Here is a 20,543-nt window from a genome sequence, read left to right on the forward strand (position 1 = left end):
TGTGCTTCTGGGATTGAGCAGTGGGGGTAGTTGGTGAATTCGGTTTCAGAGCTGCTCTTGTAGATGTGTCATGCATCAGTTCCTCTAAAAGGCCCATTTTTGTATAATGAGAAAATTCAAATAGGATATGGGAGTCACCTTCACTATGGATCATCCTGTATACTGCTTTTAAGTTGTTACCTAACTGTGGGGATATGAAATGAAAGAATCATGATTTTTGTGATCTCTTTGTGTGATGATCTTGCCAGAGCTAAAATCATGCACGCTGTTAGCTGGGAGTTGTTTCTGAATCTGCCCATTCCCTTTCTGCTTTGGCTGAAATGGTGCAGACAGGGTATTTTACCAGGGCAGGGTGTACACAGAGTGCATCTTATGATTTAATGCTGTTCTCGCTTGGATTTCACAGTATTCACCTTTAGTTTGCTTTTTTGACCACTAGGCAGTGATTTTTTTTTTCCAGAGCTGCCCACAATGACTGCAGTTTTTCTGATATAGATATAATTCGTTCAGGACCCATTTACTTCCTCTGTTTTTCACTACGCTGTATTTGTCAGCGTGAAATTTGCTCTTTATGAAAGGAGGTTGTTATTTTCTCCTGACTCACCTTCCTGTATAATTATCTAGCTCTGATGTGCCCTAGGCTATGTAAGATCTCAATATTATTGTTATTAATAGCACTCCCCCATCCCAAGCATATACATTTGCAGCAACTTCCCAGCATATGCAAGCAAGGCCAACCGCAGAGTCAACAGGAGGACTCTATTATACGCATCCTTAAGTGTTTGCAGGCACCGAAGCTTAGATTTTCGCAAGCAATTAGTGATGTTGTGTGCCTGAGCTTTGATGCCTCATTCAACACATTTTAGATGAGGCTGTTTATTGCAAAGCACCGAGCTCTCGCCCTTTGAGTGCTGGGCACCGTTCAGGTGTCTGGCTGGGCAGTCGGAACTGGAGGAATTTGCTGGTCAGTCAGCTCTTAATCAAGAGCTCTGGCAGGGAGTTTGTCAAATGGTGTGTCTCTCTAAATACCTTGGATGGATTGAATGCTAAATGAATTACTATACACACTCTTTCCCCCTCCCTTTTCTTACAGTACACATCCTCAGTTCTTTTCTGTGTCTATATTAATGCTGATCTCTTATATGATCACATGTGCTTTTGTGGGATGTCATTTAGCATACATTATGGTATGGTAACCTATTTCTGGCCCTCTCTAGGCAATAGATTATGTCTGCTGATATTTATCTCTATTTGAAAAAAGATAAATACATATTTTAAAAGCAGTCATGTGGAAATAAAGTACTGAGTTTCTTTTTAGTTACAGTATAAAAGTACCGCCTAATCTATCCTTACAAAATGCTGCTTGCTTGTTGGTCTGGAGACAATAACTGTTTGGACAAACGAATAAAATACTTTTTCTTTCTTTCAGTGTATATCCTGCAGGTATGTTTTAACAGAGGAAATTCCATGATAGTGTTGCCAGGCTTGTCTAAGCTCATGTTTGGGGCTGGGTTCCTGATCATTTTGAGGTAGGCATGTTCCTTGTTCAGTTAGTATGGGTTTTATAATTATTTAATTCTTTTAAAGGAAGAAATCTTGAGTTAAGCTTAGAATTGGAGGAGGATTAAATGGCTTTTGAAGAGGGGAGTATTGGCTGTCTGCTGGGAGAGGCAGTATAAAAGTGAGACCTGGGCTTGAGTTGTGTTTTGATCAAGAGCCAGTTTCAGGTGCTGGTGAATGGGATTTGAAAATAGGGCTTGTACAGCTGATTGTACAGTCTGTGCAGCTTAAGCTAAAATAATAAAGCCCAGGATCATGCAAATATTTCAGTGGGAGTTGGAAACCTGAGCTGGGTCTGGGCCCAGTGCTGCGGTGAGGAGCTGGGGCTGTCTTGTGGCCCAAATGGAGGGAACCCATCGGGGGATTGCATTAGGAATATAATGAGCTCTGTTTGATTCTGGATTAACTTTGTCTGCTAGTTAACATGTGAGGCATTTTGGCAATGGTGAATCCTATTCCTTTTTTCTAGTCCTCCTCCTTAGGGCAGATTTCAACAAAAAGTGAATTCTTTGAATGATCTGAACTCTCTGGAAGACTTAAGGGCCTGTGGCTGTGGATGCAGCTTTCCCATCAGTGCCCAACAGATGTGTTATAAAGTGCTCATAAACTATGTAGAAGTGCTGCTGTTTTGAACTCCTGCAAACAGTCAACAAATTCACATGGGAAATTAAATGAGTGTAATTTTGTGGAGAGATGCTGAATGCGGCTGCTAAATGAGCACCACAAAAATAAAACACAACCAACAAGGGCTGTTTGCTGGAGCAGCTGGGGAGGGGCATAAATGACAACTGAAGGATATGATGACTTGTAAATTGGCTCCTCTGCTTAAAAACTTGTCTTCACTCTAGAAAAGCCTTCGCATTTAGTGGGAGCCCACAGGGATGCCTTTGGGGTATAGAGTAGGTGGGAGAAAGCCCTGTGGAGAGGGGATTTGAAGGGCTGGTAGAGGAACAGCAAGGGCCGGGGAAATGTAATGGGACTAAAAGAGGGAAAGAGCTAGGGAGGGTTGGAAGGAAGGCCTGAAGCATGCAGGGGGGAGAAGGGAGAGCTGTGAGTATAGTTGGATGTGATATTCAGAGGTATGACTGTTAGTGCGTGGCTACGGCTCCAGGTCATGGCATCTGTTAGGGCCCCATCTAACATATGTATAAATCCAAGCATGTCCTTTACTGCTGCTTGCTGTGGAAGGATGCCAAATGGTTCCATTGCATGAACTTCCAGGAGTTTCGTGGCATTGCTCTGATATCGCAGGAAGCGCAGGCTGTCTCTGAGTTTGTATAACCCCAACCTCTGCCTCTGCTCTGTTTTGAACCTCGCCTTCATCTATAATACCCAATTAGTGTTTTGAAGTGTGTGTGTGTGGAAAACCAAACAACCTTTCAGGCTGTTGAAAAATGACTATTTACTTGAATGGAAATGACTGCTTACAAATACATTTTCATTTGTAATGCCTATTAAATAAAAAAATCAGGTTGTATCTGAACCATCTGAACAATACTGAAATGACTATTCACTTGTCATGTAACCTATAAGTCAGGCTTTAATCCTATTAATATTTTTGATATTTTTAAAACATACTAAATAATAACTTCTAGGAAAAAGTGAGATTGTGTAACTTACAATGTATTGACATGAAAACAGTCTTGAGGGCAATTTGGATTTCATTTTTGACTGCTTTTAGTCCAATCCTGTTTTCTTGGAAGGACAAGTCAATGTTTGAGTTAGGGCACCAAAGCTTGGTCCTATTTCTACTACTGAAGCTTCATTCATGATCTTTTATTCTACTGGATAACTGTTACAAAACCATAGATTTCTGTGGGTTTCAGTATAGTTACCTCTGACTTTGGTCAGCGACTGGAAGAGCAGCGATGTGTCTGCAGAGCACAGGGCATTTTCTGAAAACACAGAAATGATTGCCTACCCTATGTGATATGGGCTCCTTTTATTCACATCCTAGCAATTGTGTTCTCTTCCTTGCTGGGAATACCCGCTTGACCATCTGGTTTATGTTTGCTTTGCTCCTGCCGACAAGGAGGAGAACATTTCGGAAGGGCTGGGGAGGAAGGGTCTTGCGGGAGTCCCGTTCCTTGTGTAAGCTAAGCCCAATCAGCAACACGCCGGGGGCCCTACAGGCGCTTCCCCCTGACCTTGCGTGGCCTCTATTAGCAGAAGCAACCTGGCACTCGAAGCGTGGAGGACTCTGGCATGTGCTGGCCCAACATCTGTCGATAGTATGGGCTGTGTCATAACAAGGAGTGCTTTAATCACGTAATGAAAGCCACATTCCTGTAATTGTATAATATATGGACACAGCTTTGTAACATCACTTGTCTGAATGTGATACAAATTGGATGCAGAAGCTTAGCCTCTTTGGCAACAGCATATTTGAGGATTATTATTTTTATTTATAATAGAATTTCAGTTGACTCCCTCATTTGAAGCCCTTGTATTTACCTTGATATTGTATTGGGATTAACCCCTTAAAGCTCTGCTTACCTTGACCCTGCCTGGTACCCAGGTGCTTGCACAGCTAATGGGCAGGTTAAGTTCACTAGTATTCACATCTGGGTGGATAATAAAAGTATTCCCAACTTGAGCAGTTATAAATGGCACAAACCCTTGTTCTTCAGAGCATGAAGCAACCGATGGTTGGCTGGGATTAGGAAGGAGTGTAGTACAGGCCTTCTTGCACACTTTCCAGAAATAAATACGGATGGCCACACAGAACAGAATGGAGAGCTGGTCCATCTGGGACCTGACAGAATGCAGCAGATGGGCAGTGGACCTGCAGAGGACTTGTTCTGCTGGGAGCCGAGCCACTGCTGCCCTTTGCTCACTGAAGGGCAGAGACAAAAAAACTTTGTCCAAAGCAACAGCAGCTTTCCCCTTAGTACTGTCATGGAGTAAAATGGGATAGAAAACTCTTCACCTAGCAGCTGATGCTTAGATTCTGGTGTTCTGATGTTGAATTGCTTTGATGCTCCTTTTTAGGATGAAGGGTTTGACGTCAAACTGATTCTTTCTTTGCCTTCTGTGAACTGACTTTTCTTGCTGGTGTCCTCAATCCAGATGGGACAGTACAAACCAGGTCACGGGAGCCAGGTCTGCTGAGAGATTTTACAAGCTGCAGTGAACTTGAATTAAAAATAATTCATATTTGAGCAGGAAAGTGGAGGAAGACACTTGACTGCAACAAGAATCAATTTCCTCTACTTGCATCCTGGCTATTTTTTCTCTCCCCTGATGATTGCAGGTACTGTGTTTCTGGTTTAATTGGGGATTTTCCCACCCAGTGCTGAAGCCGACTGAAAGTTATGCCCTCACATAATCACCACTGGACTTTTCCAGGGTGCTTTGGCTGACTTCTCCTTGCATTGTCATCCCATTTGAAGTGCAACAAAATATTAATTTCTTGAACTGTACTGTGGTGAACACTTGAGCTTCCTGTTCCTCAGCTGAAGCCATGACTTCAAATGAGCTCTGGTTTTTTTTGACCTGTTGAATTTGTAGGCTTGAGCAGTTCTTAACTTCACACTGAAGACAACAGAAGGGCAAAGCCGTGCATCCTGCAGTGTTTTGCTGGTGCTGATAGTGATACCTTAGGGCAGCCTTTCCTTGGAGATCTCAGAATTAAATGCTGTAGGCTCTATTTCACAGACACTAGCTAGGGGCATAGAGAGGTACTTTGCAGAGGATTGAGTGTGAATCCTTAGGGCAGGGAAGAGGCTTCCCATGTCCTAATTCTCTGCCTGCTGGGCCATGCTGCTCAGAGCCCAGGTACTCAGCCTCCTGTGAGCCTGTTGTGGCAGAGCAATGCAAATAGTTTTGCTCTTGCTTGTACTAATGTAACTCTGCTAAATCTGCTGAAATTGCTAAATCTGCTGGATTTAAACAGCCTGAAATGAGGAAAGATCTGTGGATGAACCTTTCGAAAAGTCTAGGACCCCTGTGGGTCTGAGCTCTTTGATAGCATCCTAAAGTGGATTTCAGCAGCCCTGCAGTTTGAAGGACACTGGCTGAATGACCTTGGGAAACTTGTTTCATCTTCCTTGGTTTCTGGAGCTATTGAAGCGAAAGACTTTTTAAAGAGATATAAATGATCAGCAAGTGCCCAGAATGAACAGTGTTAGAGATTGGTGTTTCCTCAAGGAAAAAGCCTTCCCTGAGGGGAACCTGAAGAAGAGGATGGGCTTACCTGACCTCCTTTGGAGCAGACTGGTACAGCTGAAAGCATAAAGATGTTACTTAGACCCACCTCCTGGTGTAGGCACATGCATACCTGCATGCATCTGAACACGTCCACATGCTATGTGCATGTATGTCTATTAGACCACGTGGCTGCACATCCAGACACCTGCTTCTTTTATAGATGTGCTTCTTTCCAGGTAGCAAAGGGTGTTATATGGGAGAGAAAAAAATTGTGGAGGAATATAGAAGTGGTAAGAAGGTAGTGCTTTTATGATGTTAAGTGGCCTGAATGTGCAATTTCACACTTTGGGGAAAGCTCTGGACACACAAGAAGCAGAATTGGATAAGGCCAGGCTGGATGAGGCTTTGGGCAACGTGATCTAGTGGAGGGTGTCCCTGCCTATAGCAGGGGAGTTGGAACTAGATGATCTTTGAGGTCCCTTTCAACCCAAACCTTTCTATGATTCTATGATTGCCACAGGGAATACTTCCACTGCAGGTCCAGAAAGTCTAGACTGAGCACTGATGGTGTAGGACCTGTTGAACCTGAATAGATTCCCTTTTGTAATGATGTAAACTAGTGAGATTGCTCACTTCTTGTTGTTCACTGGCTTCATTGAGAAGTTGGATCTGTTCTCCCTCTGGTCCCTGTGTGGGCCTTGCAGATGTTTGAAAGTGGTGTGGAGATAGCTGCTGGGCTCTGGGCAGAGCTGTGTCTGTCCTCGCCCTGTGGCAGAGCATTTGATGTGCTTGCTGGACCCTGAAAACTGGAAAGAAGTGTAGGCTGGATAAAGGCAGCTTGTGTCTGCTGCAGCCATGGTGTCTTGTGTGCATTAAGATGACACCATCAGTGTAAGGACCCCTCCATTCCCCCCCACCTCTGCCCTTTACCCTGTTGTTTCTTCCTTTGGGAGTTTTGGCGGGTAAATGTGCTGAAGTTACAGATCCCACCAGCAGATGAAGCTTCTCCCCTGATTCACAGTGAGAGCTGTCACCTCAACAGACTTGTTCCATTGTCAATGCCTCATGCTGGTCTGCTCAGTCTTATGTCTCATTTGTTAATGCATGATTTGAAGGTCCTCCTGGCTCCTCATTAAGTAGTGTGGCCGGTCTGGTTGTGTCTTGTCTTGTTCTCTTTTACTGAGGACTCCTAAATCCATCCTGGAGAAGGTGCTGTGCCTCCTGCACTCAGGGTTGCGAGTGTGGCCAATCCTGCTGTTAGTTGGTCTGTAACGAACAGGGCCAGGAAACTCTGGCTTTTCTCTGCTTCTTTTTGTGGGGTTTTTTCCCCCCCTTGGATGCTCTTTCAGATGGCAGTGGCGTGTGTAAGGAGACTTGTGCTGCCATCGTCTATGTGGTCCCAGGGATCAGCCAAGGAACATTATTGTCATGCCTCTGACATATCATAGAATGGTTTGGGTTGGAAGGGAACTTAAAGATCATCCAGTTCCACCCCCCCTGCTGCGGGCAGGGACACCCTCCACTAGACCACATTGCCCAAAGCCTCATCCAGCCTGGTCTTAAACACTTCCAGGGATGGGGCATCCACAACCTCTTTGGGCAACCTGTGCCAGTACCTCACCACTCCAACAGTAAAGAATTTCTTTCTAACATCTAATTCCCTGAGAGGATGCACGAAGTGCTGAGAAGTCTGAGCATCTCTTAGACCTTTCACTGGCTGCAGCTGGACTGGGGGTGGGTGCTGGGGGAGCTGGAGGGGAGGTGAACTGGTGCACATCTAAGATGAGGTACATGTGTAGGGACGGTGCCTTTATATATAAATGAGGGTGTGGCTTGTGATTTGCAAAACTTGTTTTCATGTTAGTAATAGCACCAAATTATGGGGGAAATCCTCTTTTGTTTTGGTCTGATCCCTAGTGAGTTTTTTATCCTTATCAAAAAAAGTAAATATTCTTGCTAAAGACATTTTAAATTAATTCCTGGCTAAACATTTTGGTTTTAAAAATATATTTAAAAGAATGAAGTTACCTCTGGAAAATTTAGCATGGTTCAGCTCTTGGGCCACCTGCCTCTCATTTAAAGTGAATTACCATTTGAAATTAAATTTCAGGTTTTTTTCCCTTAATGCAAGCATTAGAGGCATTTGACCTGAACTTGTGAAGGTCTTAACCTGAAACACTAAACTGTTCATGAGCAAAGATTTCATCCCTAGCTAATGCTTGCTTGGTTCCTATCACTTGTCCAGTAGCAGGAGGTCTGAATCTGGACCCTGGGTCAATTTTACTCGGGTAAAATCTCATTTTCTCCACGGAGGTTTCCTATTCTGCATCATTCTGCCAGTGTTTCAGGATACTGTCTGGAAGGAGGAGTGTTCTGCCTGCCTGCAGTGCTTGAGGACCACTGTGATCCCAAATTATCCACAGGACTTTGGTTAAAAACAAATGGTATAGCCCCCATGTAACACATGGCTTTTGAGGTACTGCAAATAATCCCAGATAGTATTTGGAGATCCGTATCTTATTCTTCAGCCCCTGAGGGTGTGTTAAATCTCAGCCCAAGTTTACTGCCTTGCTCTTGAAATAATTCGTATCGTTTGTGCCAGGGAAAGGCGAAAGGGAGGAGGGGGAGAGGGGAGCCCATTTGCAAGTACTTGTGAAGAAGGAGACAACGTGGATTTATATTCTAATAGGGGGAATTTGGCTGTGGGACATCTGAATGAATACAATCTGATGAGTTTCATTAAGGCTACACCTCATTCTTTTAATTAACTTCTTGTTCTTGTCCTAGGTGAAGTAGTAATTATTTTTTAATTAGCCCAACACTGCATTGCAGAGCTAGCCAACCCTAGCCTCATCTCAGAGAGGTGTCATAAGAATTAAGTTAATTAGCTTGTCACCATCCCTGTAAAATATGGCTGTGTTTGGCAAAAAGGAAAAAAAAAAAGACCCTATGCTGTTCCAAGGTTAATTAAAAAACACGGTGCACAAGAATGTCAGGTTGGAGAAAGGCTAATCCTGCGTTTTGGCTAGTGCTGTGGCTTGCTTCCTATGTGGACTCAGAGGCAGAAAAATCTACTTCTTGCTGGCATAACTCGCCAGTTCCTAGTTGTCCCTTACAGCCTGGGGCTTGAAATGCAAGTCAGCTCTGCAACTGGGCCATGGGACGGTGCGTGAACTGCAGCACAGGGCTTGGGGCTGCAGGTGGCCAGAGCAAGTCTAGAAGTTGTGGCCAACCTGGGCTCCAAAGTGGAGCCCTCCTGCCTTGGTAGCTGTGGTCGTGGAGGTGGGAAGGGATCTGAGATCTGAGCCTGTCACCATACACTTTTCTGTGCAATTTCTGCAGTTCTCACTGCTGAACAAATATTTTTCAGGTTTCAGCATCTCGCAGAGTTTGAGTATTGGACCAGAGGAAAAAAAAAACCAACCCAACCCACAAACATTTAAGAATTTGTAGAACTGATCCATGCCCCCTAGTTGTTTTGATTAAATGGAAAGAAATTCTGTAAAAATCAACTTTAGGGTTGAAAAAGCTATTTTTCTTTGTCAAAGTCCATCTTGGTGAGAGATTTTCCACCACCATTAGCAGCAGCAAGCCCTGGTCCCTGCACACCCCAGGCTAGCCCCATGTCTCTGCAGGACGCATGCCCACAAGTGTTCTGGTGCGGTGTGACAGCTTCCTTTCCTTTGACAGAGAGTCCAGAGAAATTAGGCTTTCTCTTCAAGCCTCATCTCATGCTTATTTGACAGTTCAGTATTAATTTTTTTTTTAAAAGGCAATTTCTTGCTCTTCTGATTGAAGAGGTGAACTTGAATATATGATCCCTGTGGGATTTTGAGCTGTCTCCTAAATCTCCCCAGATGATAATGGCTTTGCTCTCTGTGCTCCAAGGGAATCCTTTTTTTCTAGCTGTGTTGCCAATTGCTGCTTCTCCTGGATGGACTCAGGCTGTTTGTTAATACGTTTCCCTGTGCAGTGTCCCAGGACAGGAGAGATGGTCCTGACACTTCTCTTGCTTGCCAGGGATGTGTTGGGGGTTGAATCCATGCAGCCAGTTGTCAGAGGCAATTAATTGATCTGGTTAACATTTAACCAAGGGTAAAGGAACTCCAGTAGCACGAAGGATGGGTGGACTGGGCATGCTACATGTTAGTTTGGGGTTCATGTCAGACTGGCATAGCTGGTGCTGTAGGAGTTTTTTGTTATTTACATCAGTGTAAAGGACACCAGATATTTGGCACGTTTTGATTCTAATTCTGGTTTCACGAAAGCTGTGAAGAGTGGGAAGGAAAGGTGGGGAGCTCTTGAGTTCTTGGCATGGGTAGAATGGCTTCAAAACAGCTGTTCATTGGTTTGGGTTACGCTTCTTGGCAGTTTGCAGTACTGGTCTGTGGCACAGGGATGAACAGAGCAGGATGTAACCCGGGACTGAGAAGCATCAGTCCTGCTGTGAGCAGAGATGGGGAAGGAAAGCGTGAAAGGAGCAAGGCGAAAATGGCCTGGAAGAAGCAGAGCTTTAGCCCTGGATGGACATCTGGAGCTGCCTGTAACTCTGCCAGTAACTCTGAGGCCTTGCTACTCACAGGCTAGTTCAACCTCCTTGACCAGGGGATGGCCTGTGGCAGAGATGGTAACCCTCTCTCTGTCTTCGTCAGGTAGCCACCTTCTGTTGCTTGGGCAGTGCGTCCCACTGTGTCCAGTAACATCTTTGAATTACTTTGTCAGTTTAGAAAAGGCCAATAAGACACAGAAAACCTCATTCTTTGATGTATTGTAGCCATTGGCTTTGTGGGGTTTAGGAGAAGCTTCTATGGAGGAACTCACACCATAATTTCCTGTCCAACAATTCTTGAGGATTTCTTCAGATCAGAGCTGAAGATATTTTTATAAAGTTTTTTGGAATATTTTATAAACTGGGAATATTTTAACAGAAAATACTGATTAATAGGAACATAATTTCATCTAATATCTTTTCCCCAGGAAATTCTGACTCTTCACTGAAAAGCAATTATCTTTGATCAGGAAATGGAAAGCTTGATGTCCAAAATAGAAAATCATTCAGGTTAGAGTCCTCTGGGTTTTTTCATTGCAAAGTCAACATTTTCTGTAGGCAGCAGGCTTTTTGTGAAGAATGTTATGTGAAGAAAAAAGTATCTATCAGTAAAGCTTTGACAGAAAACTTATGACCAGCCCTGCTCTAGAGCAGCTGGCCACCATCAGAGACAGGATACTGGGTAGACAGGCCCCTGGTCTGATCCAGCAGAGTGATTTTTATATTCCAATGTAAATAATCATTTAAGAGGTAACTGTTTGGGGCTCCTTTAAGCTTTCAGCTGGGGGTCTGCAGGCTCTGTGTTTCTAGCTCGGCAGAGAAGACTCTTGGTAAAAAACTGAAGGGGAAAAAATAATTCCAGCAACCCCAGTGGTCTCCTTCAGAGAATAAGGATATTAATTTCGGCTTTAATAAAAACATAATGTTAACTAATCTACTGTGAAGTGCTTCAACTGCAAACCGTAGCAATTTACCAGTGAAAAATTGGAAGGGGACTGAGAGTTGGAGGGAACCTGCAGTCATTAGCTGCAGATTAAACATGAATTAAATTACTTCTGATTGTGTCAATCCGTGCATCGTGAGGATTGTGCCTTTCCAGCATTCCTCTGCTGAAGGAAAGAAAGGAAGCTTTGGCTGGATTTATTTGATGCTTCGCTGTGGTGGACATAACACGAGAAGGTGGGACGTGGGGTGCTTGTGAGCACACGGATATTCTGCAGTGTTGGAAGTGGCCAATGCTGTTGGTGTCTCTGGTTCTGCTGCTGCAAATATTGCTTTTAAAAGTAACATTTCTGTATTTGTATCCCAGAACATACGTTGTGGCCATGTATCTCCAGGATATGAGAAGCGTGAAATGAGAAGTGTTTCCAGCAGTAAGGTGGGATAATGCTGCATCCCAGCCTGGAGAGCAGAGGCATCCATTCCAACTAAAGTTCTAGAATAAGATGGAGATTGGTTGAGCAGCAGTGCTGGGATCAGGTCCGCTGAAGCTTGTGTGTTTGTGTATGCTTCCAGGCATTTCTCACTGGTGTGGGGAAGTTGGAGTCATGCAGATACCTTGATGGTGTGTCAGGGATTGGCCAACCAGATTCCCAGCCTCCTGAAAAAGACCTGTTCCTCTGACATATCATAAAATATATGCGTTTGGTACAACTGGTAATATTTATTAACCACATGGATCCTGTTGCAATGCAGATGAACACTCAATCAGAAATGACTGGAAAGTTTCAACCAAAAGCCTGTGTCCCATTTCTTGAGGGCATCTGGATCTTGTGTACAGCCTTTGCCTGGAACTGTGTTATAGTAATGCATAACCTAATTCTGAAAATTTTCCCTGCTTAAATGGGAGGGAAGTTTGGATTCAGCATCCATTTTGCTGAGCTCTAAGGCTTGCCTTCTGCCTCCAGTGTGTTTACTTCTAAACATGCAGTCTTGCCTGCAGATACAAAAAAATGTCAGCAACCTGCAGACATCCAAAAAAACATTCCAAATTGTGTGAACAATAAGCAGAAATGAAATCCTAATTGCATGGCATATGGCTCATCCCTACAAACCTTCATACTCAAAGAGCTGGGGGGTAATAACTATTCAAACAAAATGGAGGACATGTTAAAGCGATGCCTGTCTAAGCTATCAAGCCTCATTGCTTGCGAGAAATACATAATCCCTTTTAATCTCATTCCTTGCATTCCGTGTAGCTGTAAGGCTGGCTTTCAGTAAAACTGATTTTCTAGTTGATGAGCAGAACGTAAAGGAGCTGGGAAGATGCTCACAGCTCGCTGCAGGGCACGGCAGGTTTGCTGCAGTGTTTGTTATATGAACAGGGAAGAGAAGAGGAACAAAGCTACAGCCCAGGTCCAGCCTGTTGGTTTAACTTCAGGGTACAGAAATGGCTGTGTCCAGGCTTACCTTGTTGGGAAAAGAATTTCAGGTTGTAGGTTTTTAAGCAGAAGGAAGCAGGAATATTCTTTTCCCTGTGGGATCAGACCAAGGAGACACTTGTGGTCTTCTGGTGTGTGGCTGTGTGAAATTGGTGATGGTTTGCATAACTGCAGTCCCCCAAACTTTCAGAATCCTCCAGCAGGTTTAGTAATAATCCCTGCTGTTCCTGTAGCTTTTGACCTGGTTGGTAGTCAGCTGATGGCATATCTCCTCTAGAGGAACAGGACTCTAGATGATGATTCTATTTTAGGCATAAGGCTTTTTGTCTGGGAAGTGAAACCAGAAAACCAAAATCTTTCCTAACCTGAAAACTTGCACTTCCTGGGATCTTTGGAATGGGGAGAGCTAATGTGGGAAATGCTGACCCTTCTGATTGAGCATTATCAGTGTGTGAGTAGCATTGTGCAGTATAGGCAGCCAACTATAGTAATGGCTTGTTTTCCCATTGGAAAAACAATTAGGTTGTACCTTTCAGAGTGCTTTGCTACACACCCAGGTTTAGGGGAATGAGCAGCACGGGCTCTGGGGAGGATCTTGTGTTGCTGGATTAGCCTAGACTTCACCAGGGGATGTGTTAAATCCTGACGTAAAGCCACTAATGTCCAAGTTAGTTTTCACTTAGGGCTGGGGTGGAGGCTGCAGTACAAGTCTACCCTAGTGAGCAGAACCAGCTCCTAGGTGGTGGTTCAAATGAAACCTCCTTGAGGTTCAGCACGTGGAAGCAAACTCTGATGCTTCTGTCCAGACAGTCTGATGGGTGGTGGTGTGTGAATGCTTCAAAGATAGCAATTGTAATAAAAAGTAAATCCACCTCCACCTCTCAGCATTTTTTGTATAGCTCCCCAGAGACCGGTGGGATTTTTAGCTCAGCTTCAGTCCTAATCAGTTTTCTTCTCCTTAATAATCCACAGCTTGAGAATCCCAGACTGACTGTGCTGCTCCTAAACCAGCTCCATTGTACCTGTTTCATCTTGGTGAAATGAATAGGTTCTTTGAGCAACTCCAGGTTTAGCAGAGCTATTCTGCAACTCGGTCAGTCTGCAGGACTTAGTGTGAGGTGTTCCGAAGAGCTTGGGAGGTGTGGGAAAGACTTGCGGCAAGTCTTTTTTTTTTTTTTTCATAGCTTCACCTCATGCTGTAAGCAGTGGTCTGGGTTTGGGTTTTGCTTGCATGGTAGAATAAAATAATTGAATATGTGGGAATTGTCATTAGTGGAACAAATTGAAGTTCATATGGGGGTTATTTCATCCTCTTCATTAAAAGTAGGTTAGTCTCCAACTAAAAATACAATTTGGCAAAAAGGGAGTCGAAACATTCATTCTAGATAATGTTGAGATTCAACACAGTGAGCTTCCTGGCTTTTTTCCAAACTGATTCATTCTTTTAATATACTATTCGATGCAACTTTATCTTTTTGATCTGGCCTGGCCCATCCGTTGCTGATCCCAGCAGATGGGATCTAGTTGAGCCAAGTACTTTGGCCGTCACTGAGATCCAGCACAAACTGTTGGGCTGAGCTTAGTAAGGACTGTTATTTTAGAGGACTACATTTGATAAAGCCTTCTTCTCCTAACTGGAATTGTTAGTTTGCTTTTTTTTTTTCTTTTTAGTAGGCTTCATACCCTGTGAGCCAAAGCTGAAACAGTGAAGCAGCCTGGGGGAGAAGCTGAGGGTTGATCTGTCATGGGATGGGCTGTGCTATGGAGGGAGCTGCATGCTGGTCCACACTGGAACATGCCTTCTGGCTCTCCATCCCAGGCTGCCTTTAGCTGTGCCTTGGCCTCCAGGTCCCTGTAAAGGAAGCCACCTGTTTCAAGCTGTAGTGAAGGATTTTTTTTCTTTTTGCCTTGGGCAGTGGACTGGAATGAGGAGCCAAGGCCAGAGAGGCCAGCAGTGACCTCTGCTCCTGCTGGTGGGGGGGAGCAGCAGAGCCAGGTGAGCAATTTCCTGCTGTGGGAGCAAACAGGGCCGGGTCTCTGGGGATCATTCCACTGATTTCACCCCAGGAGCTGGCTCTGTAGTGGCCGTTGTACCTTTAGATGGAGTGAAGTCTGGGATGTGTAAATCACAGCTGTGAAATATTGTTTTAGCAAGTCTCCTGTTCTGTTTGCATGGACAGAGGAAAAGAGTGTGTAGTCACTGATGGGCTGCATAGGGAGAACAATACAAAGATAATGGCACTTCTCCTCCCCCCCAAACACCTCCCTCCCTTTCTTTTTTCTCTTCTCTCTTTGTCTCGTGTTTCTGAGTTAAGAGGATTTTTTAGGCACAGTAACGAGCTCTTGCTTTGAACTTGGAATACGTATGCTGCAAAGAAAGCCCCTGGACCGTCCTTACTTAATATGCCCAAATATGATTAGTGTCAGACTGTGAAATATCACTTCCTTATCTCTAGGAGCCAGCAGACGGGAACATTTCTAGGGATTCAGTGTCTTTTTATTTTTTTGGCAAAACGCAGACTTTGAGAAGGAGATGGCTTGCGTGCACAGTCTCTTCACTGGCATGATTCTCATGAGCCTCTGGAGAATCTCCTTGTTTCTCTCCCTCTTTCTCTCTCCCTCTCTCTGCTCTCTTTTGCTCATTCATTCCTTGCTTCATCCCTCATCATCTGCCTTGACACTAATTCATGATCAAGGGATGTAATTTTCAAAATGGCAGATGATTTGAAGTTGAATTTTGTTCTCAGCCTTGTCTTGCCTACAGCTGAGAAGCAGCCCCTTCCCTTCTGCTCCCCATCAGAGTTAGACTTGAAGAGGTGCTTCAAGAAGATGCCCTGGTTGCAGGAACTAATTATTTGGGCCATCTCACAGGCTGCATTGTTGCTGTTTATCTGCTGAGCAATGCTGCTTTGACAAGAAAAAAAAAATGCCCAGCCCAATTTATTTACATATTAAGGGTCTTGCATGTCAACAACTGCAAACTGTGGATAAAGGATTTGTATCTCCTGTAATTTCATGGATCTGCTGATTGATTTTGTTGAGCAGAAAGTGAGAGAGGAGGGAAGGAAATTAGTATTAAAATGTGTTTCCATCCTTGCTTCTTAACTGGCTGCCAAAATCTCCTTCCTTCCCCCTGAAAAATCCCAACTGTGTGGAATAATAGGAGAATCTCATTACAAATGTATCACTTCAATGCCTTGGAATGCTTTTCTTTCCAATTCTCTTTGATCTTCAGATGGGCTAAAGATAAGGACTGAGACTGCTATTTAATATCTTCAGTTGGGATCTGGAGCTCTCGATGTATGGAGAAGAGTTCTGTTGAAATCAGACCGTGGATTTTGAGCTCATTCAAGCAAGCATATTTGAATTGTAGGCTTTGATTATAATCTATTTCTTCTTGCAACTTGGAAATCTTTAGGATTTAATGTATACCAAGTTTAATACTCTTACATGCACCATTGGCCTCTGCTGGAAAGGATTAGAGCTCCTCAGTTATAAGTCTTAAACCTTAATACTGCTCTGAAAGAATCTTCCATTTAAGTAACAGCGTATAGGACTGGGCTTTAAGCTGCAGTAGCACTGATCCTGCTGCCACTGCATGCTTCCAGGTCTGGCCGGTTTTGTGCTGACCAGAAGCTTTATGTGATCATGTGAAAAGTTCAAATTGCATCAGAAATGTCCTTGCTATTTTAGATGAAATTGTGAAACTGCAGGTACTGCTCTAGATGGATCCATCTTCTTTGAAACAGTTCAAAGAGTAGATGTTCTAGCTGTAGCCAGAACTGAAGGAGAAAATAGTGAGATTACTGCAAGAGGGAGCATGCAGAGATTTTTACCTCAAAGATTGAGCTGAACCCTGAAAATCAAGTGAAATGCTAATGTAAGGAGTTTGTTGGCTTGGAACGCTGCAGCTTTTTTTTGAGCAAGGGTTGATGGTCAGGGATTCAGGAAAGTCTGGTTCTTTCAGAAGAGTCTGCAGGTGAGCTCTTAGAAAGACCTGGGAAATGTGCCCTATAAAAGAGAAGAAATTCTGGTGTTCTAATTTGCAGGAGGCTGGAGGAACAGACTTCATGAGTACAAAAGCTATTGTAAAGAGGATCAGGAGGAATTCTTAATCGTGTCACCCAGGCTTGCATTACAGGAGGGGCCATAACTGGAAGGAGTGCCCAGCCATAAAGGTAGCAAAGCTCTGGAGGAGTTTGTCTGGAAGAGGCACGGAACAAGTGAAGGTGTTTAATAGTTGCTTGGGACACATCTAGCAGGAAAGACAGGCAGAATTGATCCTGCTTTGGGGTACAAGCAGGAGACTACGAAAGCCTTATGGCATCCCTTTTATCCTTCTGTATATATTCAGAAATGCTGCTTTAATTCTTGATTCACTTAACAGGCAACTTAAACCAGCTCAAATTCATCCCAATGAACTGCCATAGGCTGTGGGGAACATGTTACATTATAGTATTATTTCTTTTCTTCTTTTGGGATCATTTACCAGCCTGCTTTGTTCATAATGGGCCTCTTGTTTGACATATTCATTGATAACTAAAGTGCTATTTTCTTGACTGGAAAATATTGACTTTGAGGTTAGGGCCTTCAAATGTGTTCAGCATTTGCCAGCCCTTCTCCTGTTGAAGCCTGTGGCAATAATCCTATTGATCGCAGTGGGAGTAGAATTCATGGGAACAGAAAATAAAGGGAAGCCTTGGAAATCCTGCTCTGAGCAGTTTGTGACTCAGATGTCAGAGGAAACATGATGTAATCCAGTGTCAAAGGCACTCTGAAACCTTTCATGAAGGTTTTTATTTTAATGAAAGTGACCTTTTAAATAGATTAACATTTTTGAAGCAAAAAAAGTCTATTAGCATGAAAATAGAGGAGTTGAATCACTTCTCTCAAGGTGTTGGAACCTTGGATGTTGTCTTTTCTTGCTGGGTGGGGGGTGTGTGTGTGAAATTCGACTGAAGTGAATATATTTTGAAATATGGAATATATTTCCTTGTTAGCTTTATTGCCATCAGCAGGGAAGGGGACTCTTGGTGGAGAACAGGAGCCTCACCAGAAAGTAGAGGATTTGACACAGCAGAGTCAGCTGAGCATCTCCCTGTGCTGTGCTGTAGTCCCGTCTCATCGCCCGGGGAGGGAGTCTCCCACGATACTGGTGCTTTCTGGACCTTGGGTGCTTGCGATCCCAGCTGATCCCTCCTGCAACTCTGAGAATGGCACGGCCTTCTTCCCGGGGAGGTGATGGCCAAATACTTAGATAACGAGTGGGTTTCTTGCATTCAAACATATTTAGCAACAGGAACAAACATTTGGAGAGAGAGTATGCTCCTGATACTTAAATGTCCATTAGTCTTACTGTGAGATCCTACTTTTTTAATCGTGAAGCTGGAACGTGTCTTAAAAAAAAAACCAAACCCAAACAAAAAACCCCAAAACCAAATCAAAAAACCCCAACCACCACCACCAAAAAAACCCCCAAAACCAAAAGAAGAGGCAGTTTCCTGTGCTAAGGAGAGTCCTTCTTCAATCCCTTCCATGGTTCTTCATTCCTCTGGGCTCACAGGCCACTTCCTATAGTCCCCTGCACGAGTTCTGTGAAATGGCTGGCTGGGTAAAATCATGAAAACTGAAAGACTGCTCCCATCCTCTGCATCAGCATATGTTCAGAAAGTTCAATTCCAGCCACAAAACTGACTTTTTTTTTTATTGAACCCATAATAACATTTTCTGTGAAAATCTTCAAAGATTTTACTTCTCCCTGCTTGATTTATGAACACAAAAAAGCTGGTTATAAGTTCAGATGCTTGGATTTGTGGGTGCAGTTGATTCTTGTACATATACTTTGCTATTCTCAGATTTTTCAGTTCTCAAAATACCAACTGGAATAATATACCCAGTGTGACCCCTGTAATCTTCCGCTTGGGTTTAAGTTCAGGAGAGATTTCTGCCTATAGCAGTGCTGCTCCCGTTCAAGTACTCCGAACAGCAGTAGCCCCCGAGGTTTCTCAGTCCTGCGACTCAGCTCTCACTTCCAGCCTGAGTTTTGCTTGTGCTAGGGCAGGTTTGCACCTTTGTATGTTGGTGGTTTTGATTCTGCTCTTGGCTTCACAACAGCCTGCCGCGTGGCCTGGGGTTGAAATGAGCCTGTGTAAGAGAATAAGCCGTGCCGGGCCTCAGATGTGGGCTTTGCAGCCAAAGGGCTGCACATTGGGACTTTTCACTTCTGAGTGCTGCCTGAACCAGAAGAATTAAATACCAGACATATGGGGTCCATGCTTCTGGTCTCCAGGGTGGGACTGAGCCCTGAGGTTAGATGGGTCCTGTGTAGGGTTCCCAGCCCATATCTGCCTCTTAAAAATCGGAGCTCATGACTTGCCCTCAGCCTCCCCGTAGATTCACCCTTGCTTTTCTGTGACTCCATATTTCCTTCATATCCAGCGTCCGCTGAGTTCAGGGAGGTCTGCTCCATCCATTTCTCCACCAGAGGACATTCAAGTCTGTCTCTTCTGCGGCTGGGGCAAGCTTGGCACTACAATGTTTAGGTGCCTGCATTGGGTCCAAGTTTTTCAGAAAATGTGGAAAGTCTAATTTACATGTTCTTAAATTTAGGTTCATACCAAAGAGAGAGAGGTACGTGCCCAAGGATGTAAGCAGGTGTCTTTGCAGTAATTTACACTGAAAATGTGAAGCACTCTGTAAGCGTGAAGTAGATGTTCTTATCTTCTGGTGAGAATTGCTGTGGCAGTACAAAGTGTTACAGTCTAAAACCAAAAAAGCTTATTTGGGATCTTAGAAATGTTTCTTTTCTGAAGGCAGATGTGAGTGAGGTGTGAATTCTTGCTGGAAACAAAGAGCAGAGTGGTTAAGTGAAAGCTTTCCATGAAGGCAGGTGGAAAAGACAAAATCCTATGCATGCTTACTTTCAATTTCATACAGATTTTGGGAAAGTCTTTGCTTTGCCAATGGATGGATCCCACACAGGCAATGATTAGGATTTTATGTGCAGGAATTATGAGCTACTGTACTTGGATTGTTTTCTGACAGCAGAAACAATTAAAAACTGTGACACACCGCATGCTTTCCATCTCCAGCTGTCTCGCTGCACTAACTGCTCCCTTCATACCCTGCTAAATTCGTGCCTTAGCTTGAAACGAATTTGCCAATGTGTCCAAGGAGACAAAAGAGCAAGCATAACAGTGAGAATCATTGTTTGAGGCTCAATCCGAAATTGCTTTCACAAAAGCCAAATGTCAGGATAAAGGTGATGACTTGCAGGGAAGCCTCCCCCTTCCTCTAGAAACAGGCAAGCAAATAAAATAATAAGCACACAGTTCCCTGTATATGTGAGTGCAGTTAAAGTGCAGCATATTGTAGGGAAATCTCATGCAGCATCAAATTCTTGCTGTAGCTTCAGGGGATCTGGCCTGCATCACTAATCGATGCCTGTTTGCCTCTGACAGAGTGGTGATGTGAGGCCATACTTGGGCGTCTTGCAAAGAATTGTAGTGGCTTTGTGGTGAGTTATTACCTGAATTTATCCACAGTTTCCCATCAAAATGCTGTGGTGTTAACACAGGGACTGTGTGCAGTTCACGTTGTGTTCTTCTGCTGTCGTGCAAATAACTCGTGCTGGGATCAGAGCATTTCTCCTGGTTAATAGCTGTGATAGGGTTTGCTCGGTGCTGGAGTCATCTCCTGGCTGTGGTCTGCGCTGAGGCCTCCTACCAGTTGTCTTTACGTGGGATCTGCAAGGAATATTAATCTTCCCCAGTTTGGGGACAGGTTTGTGTTTTAAGTTTGGTATATTTCTAGGCTTCCTTGTTTTCAAGAAAGACAAATTAGATATCTAGATTCTGGCAAAGCCTTTTATGACACATGGTAAACTGGCCCCAGTGCAGAGCTTG

Source organism: Balearica regulorum, chromosome 18 (assembly GCF_011004875.1).
Source record: "Balearica regulorum gibbericeps isolate bBalReg1 chromosome 18, bBalReg1.pri, whole genome shotgun sequence".
Lineage (NCBI taxonomy): Eukaryota > Metazoa > Chordata > Aves > Gruiformes > Gruidae > Balearica > Balearica regulorum.